Here is a 6,276-nt window from a genome sequence, read left to right on the forward strand (position 1 = left end):
TCTGTGGGTCCTGCATGTCCAGTTTATACAGCATAAAGTCAAACAGTCCAGACAAAAGCAGTACCTTGTCCAAATGGCTGTGTCTTGCCATATTGGAAGTAACTTCATAACGCGTTTCTTCGATGTCCATCTTCCTTTCTGATGCAGGTGGTGTTGCCAGGAGCATTTATGTCTCACTGTCAAGAAAACCTTAAACCATTTTAAATGCCATTTTCTATAGGTCTTTGAAAGGTTTGAAGAATTCCTATTTATCTCAAATACATCTCTGTACATCTAGAAAACCTAACTAACTTAACTATAAGTTTTGACTATTATAGGTATCTATAATCTGCACTAACTCATTCCTTCTTCTGCCCACCCTTATTTATCACAGAGGCATAACAGAAGTGTGTACTTGGTTAAGGACACTGATGCTATGGATACTCTCATCCCACTTCATTCATAGGACAGAGGTTCCACTCGGAATAGCAAGCCAAGGCCAGTAGGCTCTCACCTCCTCCCAACACTCCATCTAAAGAAAATAAGTGTCTCATCTACAGGATAGCCACTGATCTCTACCAAAGTACTAACTTTATTTGAAAGGAATTGTGGAAGAACTTAAGCCGAGTGGTCTTATAACCAATACAGTTTTTTTTTTTGTAGGCAGTGAAAGACATCAAGGTAGTGCTTACAGCAATTTGCCCAAAGAGGACAGGATAGACTTACTTACGAGGAAAGCCACTTCTGGACCAGGGAGGGCCCTCTCACCTCTACTTTTAAAGCGAAGTTCAAATTCAATTGCATTAAAAGCAGGACACCAGTCTAGGACGTGGAGTAATAATAATTAAGTACTCAACCTGTAGTTAGAAAAGGTTAAATTTTGACTACATTCATGGGAGAGACTACTCTTGCCCCAAATGGACAAAGCTCATGTGTTGAAACTTAAGTGCCCAGTGCAACAATGTTCAGAGGAAGCAATTTGAATGAGTAGCAAGATGTTTGGGCCCTGAGTTATCAGTGGTTGAAATGCTGACTATAGTTATAGTTTAATGGGTGATTGGAATGTACCAGAAACTTTGAGATGTACTTTTGTTCAATTGAACTATATTGTCATCTTCACTGGATTCAGAATCACCTATGAGATTGTAGCTTTCCTCTGGATGTGTTTGTGCCTCTGAGGGTATTTCTAGAAAGTATTAACAGAGGAGCGAAGCCTTCTACTGAATGTGGGTGGTAAATTATTACTGTAGGCCAGGAAGTCAGGATGCAAGCAGTAGATAAGGAGAAAGCTGAGGAAAGTACTGACATCCGCTCCCTGGGCTTCCTGGTTGGTCATTAATAGCTCTTCTTAGCCACTTGTTCCCACTGGCAAGTTCTGCCCAAACACTTGAGGTCAAATGACTGTGCCTCATGACACCATGAGTCAACATAAATATTTCAAGTACTATCTAGTAGGTAATTTTGTCACAGAGACAAGAAAGCTAATATACCCAATGTTTAAGAACATGCTTTGTTCCCAGTTCCTCTGTTCTTATTCTCTTTATTGTCCAGCTACCATTCATGAGTTTGTTCTATCATGTTCTTTAGACAATGATATTCTACTTCAATGCAGACCCAGAAATAGTGATGCCAGGTGACTGCGAACTAAAACCTCTGAATTGAAATGCAAGATAACATTTGCATTTCTCTCTCTCTCTCTCTCTCTCTCTCTCTCTCTCTCTCTCTCTCTCTCTCTCTGAGACAGTCTCTGGACATGGCTCTGACTGTCCTGAAACTATATAGATCAGGATGCCCTCAAACTCCCAGAAATATGCCTGCCTCTGCCTCTGTAGTGCTGGGTTTAGGGTATATGCAACCATACCTGGAAAATTTTTAAGTAACTTGTGGGTATTTGGTCAAAGCAACTCTGGAATGCTACAAGAAAAGATCAGTGGTAACAGCTGAGAAGTCCAGGATACTGATAGGAATTTGAAGAGTAATGGGCAAATTCACAAAGGTCTAGGTAGAAATGCCCATTTCGTTAGGAAGTAGACAAGAGGCCATGCATGTTAAATTCTGGCAAGGGTTCCTTTTTCCATTGTACCTTTTTGGCTTCTTTGTCAAAAATCTGGTGTTCATACATGTGTAGATTAATGTCAGACTCTTAATTCCATTGCTCCATATGTCTACTTTTATGTCAGTACCAAGCTGTTTTTATTACTATAGCTCTATAGTAGAGTTTGAAGTCAGAGATGGTGATGCTTCTGGCAGTTCCTTTATTGTACAGGATTGTTTTAGCTATTCTGGGTTTTTTTGTTTATCCATATGAAGTTAAGTTATATTCTTTCAAGATCTGTGAAGAATTGTGCTGGGAATTTGATGGGGATTGCACTGAATCTGTAGATTGCTTTTGGCAATGTTGGTATTTTCATTATGTTGATCCTACCTATTAAAGAGCATGGGAGACCTTTCCCTTTTCTGTTGTCTTCTTCAATCTCTTTCTTTAGAGACTTAAAGTTCTTGTCATACAGGTTTTTCCCTTGTTTTTATAGAGAAAACATTTTAATCGAGGGTGGCTTATTTACAGTTTCAGAAGTTCAGTCCATTATCATTTCAAAAGGGATGAAAGAGAGCATGGTGACACGCAGGCAGATGTGGTGCTGAAGCTGAGTGTTACATATTATAGGCAACAGGAAGTTGATGTCACACTGAGGGAAGCTTGAGAAAAAGAGACCTCAAAGCCCACCCTCACAGTGACACACTATCCACAACAAGGCCAAGGCAGTATAATTTCAGTTTCTGTTCTTAGCCTTTCAGCTGACACAGAGCAGTGCAAAGCCTTGATTACTGTCATAGAAGTTCTGATGTTTCAGTCCATAATTGCTTGGCTCCATGTTTCTGAGCCTATACTGATGTGAAACATCATACTGGAAGAGCATGGTGAAGCAGAAGGTATGTAGATTGCTATGGGCAGAATATTTCAAACTACATTATCAAATACACAAGCATTAATGGCTACTGATGCATTTTGAATGTTTTTTGTTTTTAAACTTTTTTATTGCATATATCTTATTGCATATATATTTCTTCATGACATTTCCATATGTACATATAAAATCCTTTCATTATATAAAGCTACCACTCATTCTTAACCCTCTTTCTAATTCCCAGGACATCCCCTTATAGTTTCATGTCTTTTTATCCTCTAGAGAATAATGAAAGAAAACATGTTGTTTTCATCCTTCTATGGTGTGTGTGGATTTTTACATCATATGATGACCTCTAGTTCTGTTTTTTCTTCAAATGACATAATCACATTCTTTATTAGAGCTAAGCAAAACTTCACTGTGTATCTATGCATTTTATTCATCTGCTGAATCATATCTTGGTGAATTGTATAATTTAGCTATTGTAAATAGCATCACATTATATTTTAAATAGAAAAAAAAAAAAGCCAAAGCAGTGGAGAATCATATGCTTTTCGTAATAGGCTACCAACGGCCTTTTATTACTATAGAAAGAAAGGGATGGTCAAAATGAAAGATATGGTTTAGCAAAGGCACAAAAAGTTTAAAAACACATATTAATAAATGATTCAAGATTATTTTGAGTCAGTTTCTTAAGAAGAGTAGGTATTGAAAAAGTCTGAGAATATGATAGGGAGTGTAGGTTAATAAAACAGCACTTATCTAGCATGCTTGAAACCCTGGAATGAATTCACAGTTCTGAAAAAATATAATTCTAAACACAAAAAAGTGTGTAGGTGAGGGGCAAAAACAAATTTAACAGTGGATCAAGAGCTGGATACTATAGTTATAAGTGTGCTTTGAATTCTTTTTATGCACATGTACATGCATGTTCAAGTGTGCAGGTACACATGAAACAGCCTCCCATTGGCCTGGAGTTCATGTTAAGCTAGATTGGCTGGCCAGTTTCTCCACTGATGGGATTACAAGCACACAACACCATTAACAGTATTTTTTTTTATTTGAGTTCTAGAAGTCTAGAAGACTTAGGTCTTCATGCTTGTAAGGTAAGCACTTTTGACTAAATGAAATGTCCCCCAGCATTTGTTTGTTTTGCATAGAAGTTACTAGAGTAGAAACTGTCTTCATCCTAAGATGTACACCTACAGTGATATGGCATACATAGCGAAAAGCAGATGACAACTAGGATAAAAAAAAGGAGGGGGGGAAGAGTAATGGCAAGCTTTCTGGCTTTCTACAAGGCTATAGCAAGTATCATTTAGGTATTTTGGTTCAACTTTTTGTCTCTCACCTTCCTGTTTTCTCAAGGGACTTAAAAACTCATTTCACGTGGTTTAGTCTCAAAGTTTATTTCAATTTATTCAAGACAATGTTTACATCATACATATGGATACAGATGAGACTGTATATGAAATATAAACAATGATTTGGCTACTTCTGTTCACTAACACAAATTGTTCATTTTTTTCCTCTACTACAAATTCCTAAGATGCTTTTATGATCTCCTGAACATTTTCCCCCACCTTTTACTCTTTCCATGTCAATTGGCTAGTAAATTTTTTGAGAAATGGCAATGCGTGGAACACTTAGAAATCTGACAAAGGATGGGATAGTATTGTATCCAAATTGCATAGGTTTCTACTTACTTAATAAAGATAGTATCATAGAGTACACAAAAAAGAACAAAGGCTATCAATCTTGCCAGGCTGCCTTGGGCACAATGAATACAACCAGTCAAGGTGCAAAAAGACAAATGAGTGTCAAGTCTCCTATTGTCAAGAGGTGTTTCTGCTCAATAGAGTAACAGCTTCAGTTGCTTACAACATAATAAACTGGAGACCAGGCTGGCCAAAAGAAAACTGAAACTAAAGAACAGGAAATGTGTTTAAATACTCCAAATATAATATTATTCATAGAATACAACTAACTACACACATGAGAAAACACATAGTCAATCTAGTTTTTACAAGAACTATTTTCATTGATTATACTATTTGTTTCCCGACATCTGCTACCTTCACTTTATTAGGCCAGTGTTTTGATTTAATGTTAGGTGTGTCAGTCCTATTATATGCCGCATTATGCAAATACAGAGGCAAAAGTAAATCAGATATAAATCGTAATGACCAGTAGATTCTGATGATACACTCCAAAAGTCTCTCCTCAGTGGTTTCCCTAGCTACTCCTTTTTCCTCAAGATCTTGCCTACTACTCAACCTAATTTACATCTTATTCTAGAAATGTGCCTTCCCATCAACAAAGGAAAATTACTATGTGACATCTCCATTGCTAAAAGATCAACAGGGGGAACTATGAACAACTTTCTGGAAAGAGCCATAGAGAACCCTGAACCTTCTGTAAAGCCAGTTATGAACAACAACAAAAACGAAAAACCTTTAGTTTTAAATCAATGCCCCCCCCACACACACTGGACCCCTTCAAGGACCAAGGAACACATCTTACAAGAAAGCAAAGCCTTTTGTCCCCTCAGTTCCTGTAGGTTAGATCTCTTGGTAATCGCAAATGCTGCTGGACTAACCACCTCTACACTGACCAATAGGTTGTACTTTCCAGGCCTCTGATGATTGAGCTGGGACTGTCCTCTTAAAACACCCAAACTGCACCTGCTCAAAGCAACTGATTAAAATGTTTCGACCGCTTTAATCTATCTTTGTTATCATCTACCTAGGACTTGATCGGAGTCCTTTCTCTGTGACAGTGATTCCAATATTGGAGCAGAAGGGCCTCTCCTTTTGGTTGTCTTCCAAACTTCTTTACAGCCTGTGCCATACAGAGGTCTGCCCTGGCTTTTAGCTTGAGGCCTTTAAAGAGCGCACGCCAGTCACGTGAGAAGCAAGGGCTGAGTATTTAACTTCTGATGGGTGGAGTGGATGACCTAACCCTGACCACAGGAACCGTGTCCTTTACCTTTCTCTCCCTTCCTGGTGGAAGGGTGAACCCTACGCCAAAGAACGGGCAAGCGCAGAAAAATGCAAGCCGGTCCTCCAGCTCGCGACCTTTCAGGGACAAAGGTCCGGAAGGGGGCAGTCGGATGGGCAGGGGTGGGACTTCCGGAACGGCGGGCCGAGGGGCTCGGGCCTGCGAAGGGCCTGAGCGTGAGCAGGGACCGGGCACCAGGAGCGGAAGCAGGACAGCGGGCGAGAGTCCCGGAAGCCGCTGTTGGGAAAGCGGAAGGGGAAGTCAGCGCCAGGGGCTGTAGAGCGGCAAGCATGGAGAGCGGTGCGGCTCTCGGGGTGCGCCCGCGTGCCGGTGCCCGGAGGACGCCGGAACCTGGTGTGGCGTGATCGCGGAGGAGCGCCTTTTCCGGCGG

The sequence above is a fragment of the Phodopus roborovskii genome, unplaced genomic scaffold (assembly GCF_943737965.1).
Source record: "Phodopus roborovskii unplaced genomic scaffold, PHOROB, whole genome shotgun sequence".
In the NCBI taxonomy this organism is placed as follows: Eukaryota; Metazoa; Chordata; class Mammalia; order Rodentia; family Cricetidae; genus Phodopus; species Phodopus roborovskii.